Below are 18869 nucleotides of genomic sequence, written 5' to 3'. Positions count from 1 at the left end.
GATTGTTATGGGTAATATGGATACTATAATAATATTAATTCTTCCATCTCATGATAACTGGATATCTTTCTAGCTCTTTGTCGTCTTCACTTTCCCTCATCAGTGTTTTATAGTTTTCAGAGTATATATCTTTCACCTCCTTGGTTAATTTTATTCCTACATACTTTATTCTCTTTGATGTGATTTTTAGATGGAGCTGTTATCTTTGTCTTTCTGATATTTCAGTATTAATGTATAAGAAAATCAACATATTTCTACACATTAATCTTGTATCCATCAACTTTACTGAATTCATTTATTAGTTTCAATAGTGTTTTGGTGGAAACTTTAGGGCTTTCTCTATATAATAACTTGACACCTGCAAATGGTGACAGTTTTATTCTTTCAGTTTGGATGCTTTTATATCTTTTCCTTATCGGATCACTGTGGGTCTGACTGCCGAGAAAGTGAAAGAAAGTGAAGTTGCTCAGTCGTGTCTGATTCTGCTACTCTATGAACTATAGGCTGGCAGGCTCGTCTATTTGGGATTTTCTAGGCAAGAATATGGAGAAGGCAATGGCACCCCACTCCAGTACTCTTGCCTGGAAAATCCCATGGATGGAGGACCCTGGTAGGCTGCAGTCCATGGGGTCACTAAGAGTCGGACATAACTGAGTGATTTCACTTTAACTTTTCACTTTCATACATTGGAGAAGGAAATGGCAACCCACTCCAGTGTTCTTGCCTGGAGAACCCCAGGGACCGGGGAGCCTGGTAGGCTGCCGTCTATAGGGTCGCACAGAGTCGGACACAACTGAAGCAACTTAGCAGTAGCAGTAGCAGGCAAGAATACTGGAGTAGGTTGCCTTTTCCTTCTCCAGGGTATCTTCCCAACCCAGGGAGTGAGCCTGGCTCTCCCACATTGCAGGCCCACCCCTTACCGTCTGAGCCGCCAGGCTATGACTATGTTAAATAGAAATAATGAGAGTAGGCATTTTTGCTTTTCCCCTCATTTTAGAGGAGAAACTTTCAGCTTTTCATCACTGAGTATGATGTTAATTATGGGATTTTCATAAATTGTCTTTATTGGATTGTGATATGTTCTCTCTATACCAGCTTTGATGAAAACTTTTCTTGTCACAAATGAATGTTGAATTTTATCTGAAAACAGAGACATTACTTGCCAATAAAGGTCTGTCTAGTCAAGGCTATATAAGGTTTTTCCAGTAGTCATGTATGGATGTGAGAGTTGGACTGTGAAGAAAGCTGAGCGCCGAAGAATTGATGCTTTTGAACTGTGGTGTTGGAGAAGACTCTTGAGAGTCCCTTGGATTGCAAGGAGATCCAACCAGTCCATTTTAAAGGAGATAGGTCCTGGGTGTTCTTTGGAAGGAATGATGCTAAAGCTGAAACTCCAGTACTTTGGCCACCTCATGCGAAGAGCTGACTCATTGGAAAAGACTCTGATGCTGGGAGGGATTGGGGGCAGGAAGAGAAGGAGAGGACAGAGGATGAGATGGCTGGATGGCATCACTGACTCAATGGACGTGAGTCTGAATGAACTCCGGGAGTTGGTGATGGACAGGGAGGCCTGGCCTGCTGCGATTCATGGGGTCGCAAAGAGTCGGACATGACTGAGCAACTGAACTGAACTGAACTGATGGTTTATCTTTCCTTTTGTTTGTATAGTGATTGATTTGTGAATACTGAACCATCCTTGAATCCCTGGAATAGATCTTACTCAATAATGGTGTATGATCCTTTTTATATATTGTTGAATTCAATTTGCTAATATTTTGGTGCATCTATATTTATCAGAGATATTGGCAGTAGTTTTTTTTTTTTTTTTTTTTTTTTTGGTAATGGTTTTGTCTGGTTTTGCTATCAGAGTAATGGTAGGTTCATAAGATGAACTGGTGAGTGAGTGTTCTGTTCTTTTCAATGTTTTGGAATAGTTTGAGAAGTATAGGTATTATTAAAAATATTTTTTAATTGGAGGAAAATTGCTTTACAGTCTTGGGTTTGTTCTGCCATAGAACAACAAGAATAAACCATAATTATACTTATATCGCCTCCTTGAGCCTCCCTCACCTCCCCACATCTCACCTCTCTATGTCATCACAGAGCACCAGAGTGGACTCCCTGTGTTATATAGCAATTTCTCACCAGCTTTCTATTTTACACATGATAGTGTATGTATGTTTATGGTAATAGGAATTGTATATTTTTGGAATACTCCTGTTAATTTGTCTTGTCCTGGACTTTTATTTGCTGGGAGTTTTTAAATTACTAATTCAAGTGATTTATTTGTTTAGATTGTCTACTTCTTCCAGAGTCATCTTGAATGATTGTATATTTCTAAAAACTTATCTGTTTATTCTAGATTGTCTAATTTATTGAAATAAAACTCTTTGAAGTATTCTCTTATGATATTTTGTATCTCTGTGATATTAGTTGCAATTTCTCCTCTTTCTTTTCTTATTTTATTTGGGTTCTCTTTTTCTTGATGCATCTCACTACAGGCTTATCAATTTTGTTTATCTTTTCAGAAAACAGCTCTTGCTTTCATTGACCTTTTCCAGTTTTGATATGTATTTTAATTATTTCCTTACTGATATTTATTATTTTCTTTTACCTTTTGCTGACTTTGGGCATTGTTTGTTATTCTTTTCCTTCCTAATTCCTTTAGATAGTGGGTTAGGTTGGTTGTTTGAGATTTTTGTTTTTTGTTTCTTGTTTCTTGAGGTAGTCCTGTATCACCGTGAACTTCCCTCTTAGAACTGCTTTTGCCGCATTACACAAATTTTAGAAGTTGTGTTTTCATTTTCATTTCTCTTGAGGTAAGTTCTAATTTCCTCTTTGATTTATCCATTGACCTATTTGTTTTTTTCCAATTTTTCTTCTTGTAATTGATTTCTAATTTCAACATTTTTTTTTTTAATTGCTTTCTACAATTTCTGTCCTCTTAAATTTACTGAAACATGTTTAGGGGCATGGAATGTGATCTATCCTGGAGATTGATATACCTGTGTACTTGAAAAGAATGAGTTTATGTTTCTTGTAGCCCAGTCATTCATCCCACTGTTTTTCAAACCAGCTAAGAGGACTTGTCTCCCCAGTGTTGAACCCTAGGCCTGGGGCCTCCAATAAGTGGTTTGGATTGCTCACTTCTATTAGAGGATCTCTGGGCCTGTGTAATCTCCTCTCCTAGGTCTTGACCTGCTTGTTTCTATTTCCTTAACAATTAACTCCATGTGGATCTGTCTTACATCCTTGGTTGTATAAGAGTGTGCTGTCTGCAGTTTATTTCAGTGAGAATTGTTCCACATGTAGATGTATTTTAGATGTATTCATGGGATAGGTGAGCTCTCTGTCCTTGTATTTTTTCATCTTTATTTCTTCCATCACTTTAACTTTTAATGCATTTTGGACTGATCATTTTTAAATTTTTCTTGTTGTTGTTCAGTGGGTCACTCATGTCTCACTCTTTGCCACCCCATGTATGGAGCATGCCAGGCTTCCCTGTCCTTCACTATGTCCAGAGTTTGCTCAAACTCTGTCCATTGAGTCATGATACCCTCCAATCATCTCATCCTCTGTTGCCCCCTTCTCCTCTTGCTTTCAATCTTTCCCAGCAGCAGAGTCTTTCCCAATGAGTTGGTTCTTTGCATCAGGTGGCCAAAGTGTTGAACCTTCAGTTTCAGACCAATCCTTCCAATGAATATTCAGCGTTGATTTACTTAGAATTGACAAATTTTATCTCCTTGCAGTCCAAGGGACTTTCCAAAGTCTTCTCCAGCACCACAGTTTGAAAGCATTAATTCTTTGGCTATCAGCCTTCTTTATGGTCCAACCTTTACATACATACATGACTACTGGAAAAACCATAACTTTGATTATATGGACCTCTGGTTGCAAAGTAATACCTCTGCTTTTTAATATGCTATCTAGGTTTGTCACAGCTTTTCTTCCAAGGAGCAAGAGTCTTTTAATTTTGTGGCTGGAGTCACCGTCCACAGTGATTTTGGAACCCAAGAAAATGAAATCTGTCACTGTTTCCACTTTTTCCCCATCTACTTGCCATAAAGTGATGGGACTAGATGCTATGATCTTAGTTTTTTGAATGCTGAGTTTTAAGCCAGCTTTTTCACTTTCCTCTTTCCTCTTTATCAAGAGGCTCTTTAGTTCATCTTCACTTTCGGCTATTAACGTGGTATCATCTGTATATCTAAGGTTGCTGATATTTCTCCCAGCAATCTTGATTCCAGCTTGTGAGTCATCTAGCTCAGGATTTTTCAGGATGTACTATGCATATAAGTTAAATAAGCAAGGTGACAATATTCAGCCTTGGTGTACTCCTTTCCCAATTTTGAGCCAGTGTGTTTTTCCATGTCTGGTTCTAACTGTTGCTTCTTGTCCTGCATACAGGTTTCTCAGGAAGCAGGTAAGGTGATCTGGTATTCCCATCTCTTTAAGAATTTTCCACAGTTTGTTGTGATCCACACAGTCAAAGGCTTTAACATAGTCAGTGAAGCAGAAGTGGATGGTTTTTTGGAATTCCTTTGCTTTTTCTGTGATCCAGTAGATGTTGGCAATTTGATCTCTGGTTCTTCTGGCTTCTAAATCCAGCTTGTACATCTAAAAGGTCTAGGTTCATGTAACATTAAAGCCTGTCTTGAAGGATTTTGAGCATAATCTTGCTAGCATGTGAAATAAATGTAGTTGTACGGTAATTTGAACATTCTTTGGCATTGCCTTTCTTTGGGATTGGAAAACTGACCTCTTCCAGTCCTGTGGCCACTGCTGAGTTTTCCAAATTTTTTTCATTTCTTCTTATCCCTTTACAAATAACTTTAGAAGGCTGTGCATTGTATTCTACTGAAATAATGTGGTTTTGTGTAGACAAGGAGACATGAACGTAAATTCTAATTGTGTTTCATTCATTGATTTGGGCAATTTTCTTAAATGCTTTTCTTTATTACTGATTATGAAAAAGTTATGTACCACACAAAATTTGTATAAGGAATTAAAGAACATGATATATAAATATAAAACATTTAGCAGAATGTTTGCCATATATATGTATGTATATATACATATATATACAAATAATTGTTAATTTCATTAAGTTACAGTATTTTGTTTTCAGATGGTCATTATATTGAGGTTAAGAGTGATTGTAAGTTGTGTCTCTGGGAAGCAGACTCTGAACTGGAGTTAGGAGTGTAAGATTTTTATCAAGGAGGACAAAGCCTTCAGGCTGCAATCCAGATCTGCCTTCAAAGAAAAGAGAGAGTCTCAGACTGAGATAGTGATCTGCCAAATTTCTATCTGGCCAAGGGGGCTTTGGCGCAAAATAACCCACTATAGGAGACTCAGAATGGGCAAAAGTGCCAAACGTAGTACCTCTGCCACATTCTTCACGCAGGAATCAGCAAAAAGCCCAGGAAGAATGTAGTGTTTGTTTACAGATTCAGGCATTGTAGTTAGACACTGCCAGCCAACTGCACTTTTTGCAGCCAGATAGCAAACTCTTGAAGAGGGATCCCAACAGTACCTCTCATGTTGCCCTGTAGGGGTGTGGAGCAAGATTGTCTGTGCTTATTCAAATCTGACCGCCCACCCCCATCCCTTATTCATTGGTAGATTGTAAGGAAGGGGCTTAAACTCTTTATCTTTGGCTTCCTTATCTGTAAAATGAGAAAAATAACAATAGCTACTATAGCAGTGTTGTGCAGGTTAAATTAAATAATGCACATAAAGTACTTAGAATAATATCTGAAACAGAGCAGAAACTCAAAATATTTACCATTATTATTGGCATATTTTTACATATTTTGCCTCTTTCTTGGTTATTTTCTTGCCTATATACCCTCTTCTTGCATCTTTTGTATACAGTGTTTTCTAAAAAAAAAAAAAAAATATTTTGCTGTGAACCTAAAACTGCTCTAAAAAGTAGTCTTAAAAAAAAAAGCAACATTTTGTGGATCCTTATCATTGTTTACATGCTTTTTCTCACACTTATTCCCCACTCTTCATTGTTCAGTGCAAGTAACTGCATTTATTAATATTTCATTCAATAATCACATTTAGTATAGGTAAGATGAGAGTCTACATGAGAATTTTCATGCCAAAACCTTGCAGAGTCGATGAATTTGTTCCACAGTATGAACAAAATAAGCTTCTCTGAGGGCAACTCATAAGCACTCTGTGCTGTATCCTTCCCAGATAAAAGGAAGCTATTTTATATCCATCAAAGTGGAAATAAGGTTTAGGTTAGTGGACCAGAAAAATATTACCTGTTTTGACATAAATACAACGGAACAATTCCAAAGAAATCCAATTTTGAACAGCACTGTATTCAAGGATTAGAAAGTTTCAGAAGATTTGGGAGCTCTGAATGCTTTTTGTTGTTGAGGTGCTCTCTTGAGATTAGTGGAGCATTAATATGACAAGCCAGGCTTATCCTTGTGCTCTTTCCATTTCCTAAAAAATGTAAATTTAATAACAATCATTTATATTCAGTCTCACCCATGCCAAGCATCTGAAGGTTTTTAGATGCATCATCCTTTGAAGAAGGTACTCTAGAGCAATCCCAAGGCCACCACTAGAATTTACATGTAAAAATAGAAACCATGCACTATTAAACTATGATTGTAGAGAAACTGGATTGTTTTGACCAACTTGACAGTCGTGATTTTTCTTTTTAAAATCTCATTTATTTTCATCATGTGATGACTGCATGACTCTTAGAGAAGATAATGAATCTGTGTCCTTTTGTCATCATACTCCAATTATCTTCCTTCAAACATTGTCCTTTCAGTCATTTATTTGTTCAGTAAATATATACTGAGCAACTACTCTGTGGTTGCTTTATTTCTAGGTACAGCGGTATAGATGTGAAGAATTGAAAGAACATTCATTCTGCAGCTTAAAATTCTCCATTATCATTAGAATAGAATTTCTACATTGCCTACAAGGCCAAATCAGTACTTGAGCCGCTGCCTGTGTCTATGAGCTAAGTCATCTAAGATCCTCATATCTTATGGTTTCTTCTCTTTTTTCAGATTGCATCTCAAAGGATAACCTCACAGAGAAGTCTCTGGCCTAACATAGCTTGCAGCTCCACTCTCCAGTCGCTATCACTTAATACTGTTAATATTGTTAATCCAAAATAATCATTATTAGAAATTATCTTATTTGTTTTTAACCATTGATTGATTTTTTTTCCACAGTGTTCATGGCTTTCCTGGTTTTAGGACTCCATTTGACTGCTACCTACTATCCCTTTATGCCTTGTCTCTAGGATCCCATGATCACTTTCTGCTTAGTGCTGAGTACTCTCTGAGTTGTAATGTTTGGTTTAGATTGCTACCAGCACTGACATGCAGGCTATATGAGGATAAGAACTACAGTTTCATATTCACAGTTGTAGGTCCTGGAGCAATGCACAGTACACAGTGATTTCTTAAAAAAAAATTTGTTCAGCAAATTAAAACTTTGTGTAATATTTACCACTTAGTTACTGTGTGCTATTTCAACTGTTTCACACAAAAAGGGAAAAAAGACATAACTAAGCTTAATTTCCCTTCTCCCTTTTCAAAAGTCTTGCATTCCTTCTATAAAATGGTTAGAACCATTTATTTTTACAGCCACTTGTGATTTCTATGATATTGAATGTTCTCATTAGCAGTCTATTGATAGGAAGCAGGAAGAACTAAGAAAGTTTGGGGGCATTTTCATTTGAACCTTATGTTTTAGGTCACATCATTCTCTTAAATTAGTTGTAAATAAAACTTCCTATATTTCATAGGAAGTACTCATTTACATGTATAAATGAGAAGATGAGTGAAGGTTTATGTACTAATTTTTAAATTATTATTTGTATGTCTGACTTATTTCTACAGCCATTTTAATATATAAATGTGTGTTCAGTTTAGCAAAGAGTGGATTAAATTTCTTCCAACAATAACAGCATTGTTGGAATTTCTTCAACATTGATTATATCTCTTCAATATGGTGACACCCAATTATTTATTACATTTTCAAAGAAATGGTATATGTTTGTTACTTATTTCTCCATAATAGATAATTATTCTTATTCAGATAGACTTATGAAGTAGATATTAGATTAGAAAAGCAGAAAATTTGAAGACCTAGTTATATGCAGAGAACAAAACATACATCCATTTGATCATGGTTATTTTCATCAGAATTTTATTTCAAATAGAATTTGAATTCTCAAATACTTAACAAGAAAACAGAACAAAATTGATTGTCATTTAATGTAGCTACACCCTGCCTGTGCCAGTGGAGTAACTTTATCATATATCGTTTGAATTAGAAAAAAAGCACTATTACTTGACTCATTACCTTGACACTGTACAAAAATAATAATAGTTATTATTATCAGCCTTTATATTTAAATATCATTCTTCCATGTGTGGCTAATATATATATCAATAAGAACATCAGAAATTATATTAAACCATTAAACTGGGCAAAGTATTAAGTAAACATGTTACATTTTCTAATAATATTAGATTTAGGATCATGTTTTTAAGCAATATTAAACTAATTCATCATATAAGGACAGCTTTGTTTCAGAATGTCACTTTATACAGCATATTCTTTATTTTAAAATGATATAATCAAGAGTATAATAATTTTTGTGTTCCAGAAAGGATATGAATTGCCTTTTTTTTTTTTTTCAACTGAAGCAGTCCAGGTAATTTGAATGGAAATTAATGCAAGAGAGGAAAATCAGCACCATTCAGTGGAAATTTCCATGTACCACAGTCTGTGGTGGTCTTTTTAGCAATCTAAGGTAAAATGAGCAGTTTTTTTCCCCCCCAAATGTTCTTTTAGTATTAGCCTTTGATAACACATGAGAAGATGTATGGCAGCCAGACTTGCCTTGTTATTTACAGTGGTTGCACCTTGCATAGATTCATACACTGAGGTTTTTACACACTGACGTTTAGCAGAGTTTTGACCACATTCCTCCAGTGCGTAAAGTGATGTGCAAACCACGTGCCAATCGGTTATATTCAATGCCTCAACTTGGACATTGCTGCTTTTAAACAAAGATGACCTCAGGAGCATACTGGAAAAAAGATGAAGTGTAGCCTAGAAGGGGAAAAAGAAAAATACAGGACGGATAAGGCTGTAGAATGCTGAGATGAGCAAAAGTAAAACAATAGTACAAAGGCTAGATTATATCTATAAGTCCTAAAACAAATTTAATCTCATTTTCTTATTCTATTTTCTATTTCCTGACACATTTATTGTCATACTCAATCCATAATGTTTTCTAGATATTTTATTTTCTCAATCTTTTTAAACTAGTATAAGGATTAGCTCTAGGAAGAGCCTTTTTGGGTTCCTGACTTCACGTGAGCTAAGACTTTCCTTTAAGACTGCAAATAATGACCTCTGGCTTGTCATGTATTGACAATTTTATATTAGTCACAAATTGAGGAAATATTAAATTAGGGACAGGTGAGGGTATATGGTAAATAGATAACAAATCCATTCTCCCCACATGTGAATGAAGCAAGTTGTCATGAGGGCAGGGAGGATGTAGACCTGGTGAGGGAATTTCCCTCCCACAGTATACCCTGCGAGATACTTTTCTTTTATAAACCCTCCAAAGGTGGTAGATCACCTTGGAAGAAAACAAGCAACAGCAGCCACACTGTAACCATAATGCTTTCCCTATCCCACCTTGGTATACTGAAGACAGTCTCTCTATAAAACTTGGGCATTTGCCCTACGGTCATCTCAGTTCAGCTGATGTGTCAACTTATGGTCTGGAAATGCAAGTATATCTGATGAGTAAAGTGTGGCCCTTTATTACAGTAGCGTGAAGAATGAAAATTGATTTTGGATTATGTGGTTTCTCCCTTCTACAATTTTCTGCCCTAGACTTTAATGTAATTTTTGATAAGTAAGTATACTTAAGTCAGATCATGGAAGTAGTAAGTGATAAAGTCAGAATTTGTATCAATAGCTTGATTCCCAAACTTCCTGTTATCCTGTGTCTTCTCATTAGAAGGAAATACTTAATCTTTTGAGGACATGCACATCTTCAAGTAATAAGATTGCTCTTTCTAGAATAATGTGTTTTTTATTCATGAAAAGATGCCATGCAATGTAGAGGATTCACACAGTTTAGGAATGAATATTTGATTCAAAATGAGACTTTCTCCTGAGAAGGCAAAATGGAGGCTTTATTTTTCTTCTTTCTGCAGGCCAAGAAAATTGTTTTAAATGGTGTTGTATTCAAAAAGGAAGAGGCAGATAAATAAGGTTGATTTTAAGGGACTAAATAGTATTATAAACTCAAGGTCAGCAACAACAGAACAACAAGAGCAATCATTATGCTCTTTTGTGATTAGATTGTTTAACATACCTCCTCCTTCAGAGACCTGCATTTTAAAATAATCATCTTCTATTCAGTTAGCATGGTAGTATTTTATTTTTCCACTTGTGTTACTGATATTTTAATATTTATTTTTTCTATTTCTCCTTTAGTAACTGTAACCTCAAAAGAATCATTTAAGTATGGATATATCTGGACAATACAATGTACATGATTTAGAAAATTTTAAATACCTTATTTAAGGCACATGTCACCATGATTTTCATATCAACCACATCCTCTTGTTAAGATAGTACTAATCCAGGTTTATGTGTCTGGGGAGCTCAATATTCTGATTCTGTGGACATAATCTTAGATTCAAAATCTTAGATACTTTCCCATTCCCTAGTGGCTCAGAGGTTAAAGCGTCTGCCTGCAATATAGGAGACCTGGCCAGTTGTGGAGTGCACATAAGGAAGTGACTACTGGCTAGCCCACTCTCTCCACTATTGATTCCACCTCATCTCATTTGGGTCACCTCTAACTCCCTCCTCCCACTTCTCTTCTCCATATAACGCTGTGAACCTCTCTGAGTGACCCTCACAGTAGAGAAACTTTTCATCTTTAACGTAGATGTTTTATCAATGGTGCTGTATAGAAGGAGAAGTTTTGAAACTACTGTAAAAATAAGACCGATAACTGGAAGTAGGAGGCTTAAGTCCAAACCCTGACTCCAGGGAACTCCTGACTCCAAGGAACATTAATTGACAGGAGCTCATCAAACGCCTCCATACCGACACTGAAACCAAGCACCACACAAGGGCCAACAAGTTCCAGGGCAAGACATACCAAGCAAATTCTCCAGCAACAAAGGAACACAGCCCTGAGCTTCAAGATACAGGCTGCCCAAAGTCACCCCAAAACCATAGACATCTCATAACTCATTACTGGACATTTCATTACACTCCAGAGAGAAGAAATACAGCTCCATCCACCAGAACATCGACACAAGCTTCCCTAACCAGGAAACCGTGACAAGCCACCTGTACAAACCCACACACAGTGAGGAAACGCCACAATAAAGAGAACTCCACAAACTGCCAGAATACAGAAAGGACACCCCAAACTCAGCAATTTAAACAAGATCAAGAGACAGAGGAATAGCCAGCAGATAAAGGAACAGGATAAATGCCCACCAAACCAAACAAAAGAGGAAGAGATAGGGAATCTACCTGATAAAGAATTCCAAATAATGATAGTGAAATTGATCCAAAATCTTGAAATTAAAATGGAATCATAGATAAATAGCCTGGAGGCAAGGATTGAGAAGATGCAAGAAAGGTTTAACAAGGACTTAGAAGAAATAAAAAAGAGTCAATATATAATGAATAATGCAATAAGTGAAATTAAAAACACTCTGGAGGCAACAAATAGTAGAATAACAGAGGCAGAAGATAGGATTAGTGAATTAGAAGATAGAATGGTAGAAATAAATGAATCAAAAAGGATAAAAGAAAAATGAATTAAAAGAAATGAGGACAATCTCAGAGACCTCCAGGACAATATTAAACGCTACAACATTCGAATCATAGGGGTCCCAGAAGAAGAAGACAAAAAGAAAGACCATGAGAAAATACTTGAGGAGATAATAGTTGAAAACTTCCCTAAAATGGGGAAGGAAATAATCACCCAAGTCCAAGAAACCCAGAGAGTCCCAAACAGGATAAACCCAAGGCGAAACACCCCAAAACACATATTAATCAAATTAACAAAGATCAAACACAAAGAACAAATATTAAAAGCAGCAAGGGAAAAACAACAAATAACACACAAGGGAATACCCATAAGGATAACAGCTGATCTTTCAATAGAAACTCTTCAAGCCAGGAGGGAATGGCAAGACATACTTAAAATGATGAAAGAAAATAACCTACAGCCCAGATTATTGTACCCAGCAAGGATCTCATTCAAGTATGAAGGAGAAATCAAAAGCTTTTCAGACAAGCAAAAGCTGAGAGAATTCTGCACCACCAAACCAGCTCTCCAACAAATACTAAAGGATATTCTCTAGACAGGAAACACAAAAACGGTGTATAAATTCGAACCCAAAACAATACAGTAAATGTCAATGGGATCATACTTATCAGTAATTACCTTAAACGTAAATGGGTTGAATGCCCCAACCAAAAGACAAAGATTGGCTGAATGGATACAAAAACAAGACCCCTGCATATGTTGTCTACAAGAGACCCACCTCAAAACAGGGGACACATACAGACTGAAAGTGAAGGGCTGGAAAAAGATTTTCCATGCAAATAGGGACCAAAAGAAAGCAGGAGTAGCAATACTCATATCAGATAAAATAGACTTTAAAACAAAGACTGTGAAAAGGGACAAAGATGGTCACTACATAATGATCAAAGGATCAATCCAAGAAGAAGATATAACAATTATAAATATATATGCACCCAACATGGGAGCACCGCAGTATGTAAGACAAATGCTAACAAGTATGAAAGGAGAAATTAACAATAACACAATAATAGTGGGAGACTTTAATACCCCACTCACACCTATGGATACATCAACTAAACAGAAAATTAACAGGGAAACACAAACTTTAAACGATACAATAGACCAGTTGGACCTAATTGATATCTATAGGACATTTCACCCCAAAACAATGAATTTCACCTTTTTCTCAAGCGCACATGGAATCTTCTCCAGGATAGATCGCATCCTGGGCCATAAAGCTAGCCTTGGTAAATTCAAAAAAATAGAAATCATTCCAAGCATCTTTTCTGACCACAATGCAGTAAGATTAGATCTCAATTACAAGAGAAAAACTATTAAAAATTCCAACATATGGAGGCTGAACAACACGCTGCTGAATAACCAACAAATCACAGAAGAAATCAAAAAAGAAATCAAAATTTGCATAGAAACGAATGGAAATGAAAACACAACAACCCAAAACCTGTGGGACACGGTAAAAGCAGTCCTAAGGGGGAAGTTCATAGCAATACAGGCACACCTCAAGAAACAAGAAAAAAGTCAAATAAATAATCTAACTATACACCTAAAGCAACTAGAAAAGGAAGAAATGAAGAACCCCAGGGTTAGTAGAAGGAAAGAAATCTTAAAACTTAGAGCAGAAATAAATGCAAAAGAAACAAAAGAGACCATAGCAAAAATCAACAAAGCCAAAAGCTGGTTTTTTGAAAGGATAAATAAAATTGACAAACCATTAGCCAGACTCATCAAGAAACAAAGGGAGAAAAATCAAATCAATAAAATTAGAAATGAAAATGGAGAGATCACAACAGACAACACAGAAATACAAAGGATCATAAGAGAGTACTATCAACAATTATATGCCAATAAAATGGACAACGTGGAAGAAATGGACAAATTCTTAGAAAAGTACAACTTTCCAAAACTCGATCAGGAAGAAATAGAAAATCTTAACATACCCATCACAAGCACGGAAATTGAAACTGTAATCAAAAATCTTCCAGCAAACAAAAGCCCAGGTCCAGACGGTTTCACAGCTGAATTCTACCAAAAATTTAGAGAAGAGCTAACACCTATCCTGCTCAAACTCTTCCAGAAAATTGCAGAGGATGGTAAACTTCCAAACTCATTCTATGAGGCCACCATCACCCTAACACCAAAACCTGACAAAGATCCCACAAAAAAAGAAAACTACAGGCCAATATCACTGATGAACATAGATGCAAAAATCTTTAACAAAATTCTAGCAATCAGAATCCAGCAACACATTAAAAAGATCATACACCATGACCAAGTGGGCTTTATCCCAGGGATGAAAGGATTCTTCAATATCCACAAATCAATCAATGTAATACACCACATTAACAAATTGAAAAATAAAAACCATATGATTATCTCAATAGATGCAGAGAAAGCCTTTGACAAAATTCAGCATCCATTTATGATAAAAACTCTCCAGAAAGCAGGAATAGAAGGAACATACCTCAACATAATCAAAGCTATATATGACAAACCCACAGCAAACATTATCCTCAATGGTGAAAAATTGAAAGCATTTCCTCTAAAGTCAGGAACAAGACAAGGGTGCCCACTTTCACCATTACTATTCAACATAGTTTTGGAAGTTTTGGCCACAGCAATCAGAACAGAAAAAGAAATAAAAGGAATCCAAATTGGAAAAGAAGAAGTAAAGCTCTCACTGTTTGCAGATGACATGATCCTCTACATAGAAAACCCTAAAGACTCCACCAGAAAATTACTAGAACTAATCAATGACTATAGTAAAGTTGCAGGATATAAAATCAACACACAGAAAACACTTGCATTCCTATACACTAATAATGAGAAAACAGAAAGAGAAATTAAGGAAACAATTCCATTCACCATTGCAACGGAAAGAATTAAATACTTAGGAATATATCTACCTAAAGAAACTAAAGACCTATATATAGAAAACTATAAAACACTGGTGAAAGAAATCAAAGAGGACACTAATAGATGGAGAAATATACCATGTTCATGGATTGGAAGAATCAATATAGTGAAAATGAGTATACTACCCAAAGCAATCTATAGATTCAATGCAATCCCTATCAAGCTACCAACAGCATTCTTCACAGAGCTAGAACAAATAATTTCACAATTTGTATGGAAAAACAAAAAACCTCAAATAGCCAAAGCGATCTTGAGAAAGAAGAATGGAACGGGAGGAATCAACCTACCTGACTTCAGGCTCTACTACAAAGCCACAGTTATCAAGACAGTATGGTACTGGCACAAAGACAGAAATATAGATCAATGGAACAAAATAGAAAGCCCAGAGATAAATCCACGCACATATGGACACCTTATCTTTGACAAAGGAGGCAAGAATACACAATGGATTAAAGACAATCTCTTTAACAAGTGGTGCTGGGAAATCTGGTCAACCGCTTGTAAAAGAATGAAACTAGAACACTTTCTAACACCATACACAAAAATAAACTCAAAATGGATTAAAGATCTCAATGTAAGACCAGAAACTATAAAACTCTTAGAGGAGAACATAGGCAAAACACTCTCTGACATACATCACAGCAGGATCCTCTATGACCCACCTCCCAGAATATTAGAAATAAAAGCAAAAATAAACAAATGGGACCTAATTAACCTTAAAAGCTTCTGCACATCAAAGGAAACTATTAGCAAGGTGAAAAGACAGCCTTCAGAATGGGAGAAGATAATAGCAAATGAAGCAACTGACAAACAACTAATCTCGAAAATATACAAACAACTCCTACAGCTCAACTCCAGAAAAATAAATGACCCAATCAAAAAATGGGCCAAAGAACTAAATAGACATTTCTCCAAAGAAGACATCCAGATGGCTAACAAACACATGAAAAGATGCTCAACATTATCAGAGAAATGCAAATCAAAACCACTATGAGGTACCATTTCACACCAGTCAGAATGGCTGCGATCCAAAAGTCTACAAGTAATAAATGCTAGAGAGGGTGTGGAGAAAAGGGAACCCTCTTACACTGTTGGTGGGAATGCAAACTAGTACAGCCACTATGGAGAACAGTGTGGAGATTCCTTAAAAAACTGGAAATAGAACTGCCTTATGATCCAGCAATCCCACTGCTGGGCATACACACTGAGGAAACCAGAAGGGAAAGAGACACGTGTACCCCAATGTTCATCACAGCACTGTTTATAATAGCCAGGACATGGAAGCAACCTAGATGTCCATCAGCAGATGAATGGATAAGAAAGCTGTGGTACATATACACAATGGAGTATTACTCAGCCATTAAAAAGAACACATTTGAATCAGTTCTAATGAGGTGGATGAAACTGGAGCCTATTCTACAGAGTGAAGTAAGCCAGAAAGAAAAACACCAATACCGTATACTAACACATATATATGGAATTTAGAAAGATGGTAACAATAACCCTGTGTACGAGACAGCAAAAGAGACACTGATGTATAGAACAGTCTTATGGACTCTGTGAGAGAGGGAGAGGGTGGGAAGATTTGGGAGAATGGCATTGAAACATGTAAAATATCATGTTTGAAACGAGTTGCCAGTCCAGGTTCGATGCACGATACTGGATGCTAGGGGCTGGTGCACTGGGACGACCCAGAGGGATGGAATGGGGAGGGAGGAGGGAGGAGGGTTCAGGATGGGGAACACATGTATACCTGTGGCAGATTCATTTTGATATTTGGCAAAACTAATACAATTATGTAAAGTTTAAAAATAAAATTAAAAAAATATATATAGGAGACCTGGGTTTGATCCCTGGGTCAGGAAGATGTCCTGGAGAAGGAAATGGCAACACACTCCAGTATTCTTGCCTGGAGAATCCCATGGACAAAGGAGCCTGGTAGGCTGCAGTCCATGGGGTAGCAAAGAGTCGGACATGACTGAGTGACTTCACTTTCACTTGAATTCCATAATGTAATTATTGAAACAATTAGAACAGCACAATGAACAAACTTTCAAAACATAAAATGCTATGAGTCTGTAAAGTCCACTATGTCATTGACCAAATTTCGGAAGCTATCAAATAAATTTAGGCCAGATCATTTTGATCTAGATTGTTTCTCCCACAGAGAAATATAAGAGGTTTCTCTTCTGCCAGTGGGTAGTTTTTAAAAATATATAAAAATTCCCTTTTCATAGATAGATCACCCCCTTCCCATCTTACAATCATTGAACTGTCACATTAGTGACAGCATGCACACTTTCTCTTGGAAACATAGCAAAAGGTGTAGCATTTTCCCCCAGCACAGTCTGATAATGACAGAGAAGTCAGGAAACTTGGAAACCTTGTAAGGATCAATGAGAAATGAACATGAAATTACTTTGCAAATTATAAATTTCTGTTTACATATAAATATCACCATCCTTCTTCTTTTCATTATCATTGCTACCACTACAATTATTACTACTACTACCACCACAGTTAATATTTGGATTTTATAAAGTCCAAAGTGATCTAAAATGTCCTTTTGTCCATGAAAGGATTAGTAGTGTGGTTTGATAATAGGCCTTGTATATTAGAGATAAGTACCTGGATTCTGACCCTACATTGAACATCTGTGAGAAAGTGAAAGTTAATCACACAGTCATGTCCTACTCTTTGCAATCCCATGGACTGTATACCTGGCTCTTCCGTCCATGTAATTTTCCAGGCAAGAGTACTGGAGTGGGTTTGCCATTTCCTTCTCCAGGGGATCTTCCTGACCCAGGGATCAAACCCAGGTCTCCTGCGTTGCAGGCAGATTCTTTACCTACTGAGCCACTTAGGGCAAATTATTTTAATGATCTTTGCCTCAGGTTCTTCATCTGTGAAATGGGAATAAAAATTTTATCAGAGTAAATTCCACTTCTGGTCATGATAGGATAACTGGTACCAGACTTTCTTTCTTATTTAAAGAACTAGACAAATATGTATGAACAACTTATATGAGATGACAGTTTTCAGATATTATGCAATAGCAGGAGTGGGAAAGTTTGCCTTTAAAGAAGGGAAAAACCAAGCTGAGTCCTACAGTTGTTTCAATTTTCAGCCTGGATGCATGTTTCAGGGCCTTCCCCGATGGTTCAGCAGTAAAGAATATGTCTGCAATGCAGGAGACATGGGCTTGATCCCTGGGTCAAGATGATCCCCCGGAGGAGGAAATGGCAACTCACTCTAATATTCTTGCCTGAAAAATCCCATAGACAGAGGAGCCTGGAGGGCTACAGTCCAAAGGGTTGCAGAGAGTCAGACATAGCTGAGTGACTAAGCATGCATGTCCCAGACTACAGAAAAGGGGGAGGGAATCTATTGTAAAGATGTAAGGAAATCGATAGTAAGGATGGCATTTCTGCTCAATTGACAAGTTTCAAGCAGAATCAGTGAAGCTAAGGTAGCTGAATTTGAAGGGCAGAACTATAGGAGAGGGAGCAACACAGAGTGCCAGAATTTACAGAGGGAGTTCCACTGAATCTTAATGAAACTCACATGTGATGAGACTTCATGAGGATATGCAAAGAACAATGACTAGAACAGGACAGCTTCCAGAAACCATTCACTGAAAAATTACCAGATGAAACTTTTCTAAGGATGAAATATAGAGCAATATCTTATTGAACATCCATGATATTCAGTAGAGAATTTACTGTATAGTAGTTAGCATTTAAAAGGATTAGCATTAAAGAATCCACCTGCAATGCAGGAGACACAGGATACACAGGTTTGATCCCTGGGTTGGGAAGATCCCCTGGAGAAGGAAATGGCAACCCACTCCAATATTCTTGCCTGGAAAGCTCCACGGACAGAGAGGCTTGTCCAAAGCAGGCTACAGTCCAAGGAGTCACAAAGACTTAGTTGGACACAGCTAAGCACACAGGCAAGGCAGTTAGCATTTAAGCAACATAAGCCACATCCATCCCTGCTCAAGACCCTGTCTTATTCCTGTTTTTTCTGAAGTTGGATGTGGATAGGGACAAACTTTTCTAAAATTCAAGGGTGGGGG

Source organism: Bubalus bubalis, chromosome 10, assembly GCF_019923935.1.
Source record: "Bubalus bubalis isolate 160015118507 breed Murrah chromosome 10, NDDB_SH_1, whole genome shotgun sequence".
Taxonomy (NCBI): domain Eukaryota; kingdom Metazoa; phylum Chordata; class Mammalia; order Artiodactyla; family Bovidae; genus Bubalus; species Bubalus bubalis.
The sequence above is the reverse complement of the archived record's forward strand: the minus strand, read 5'-3'. Positions refer to the sequence as shown.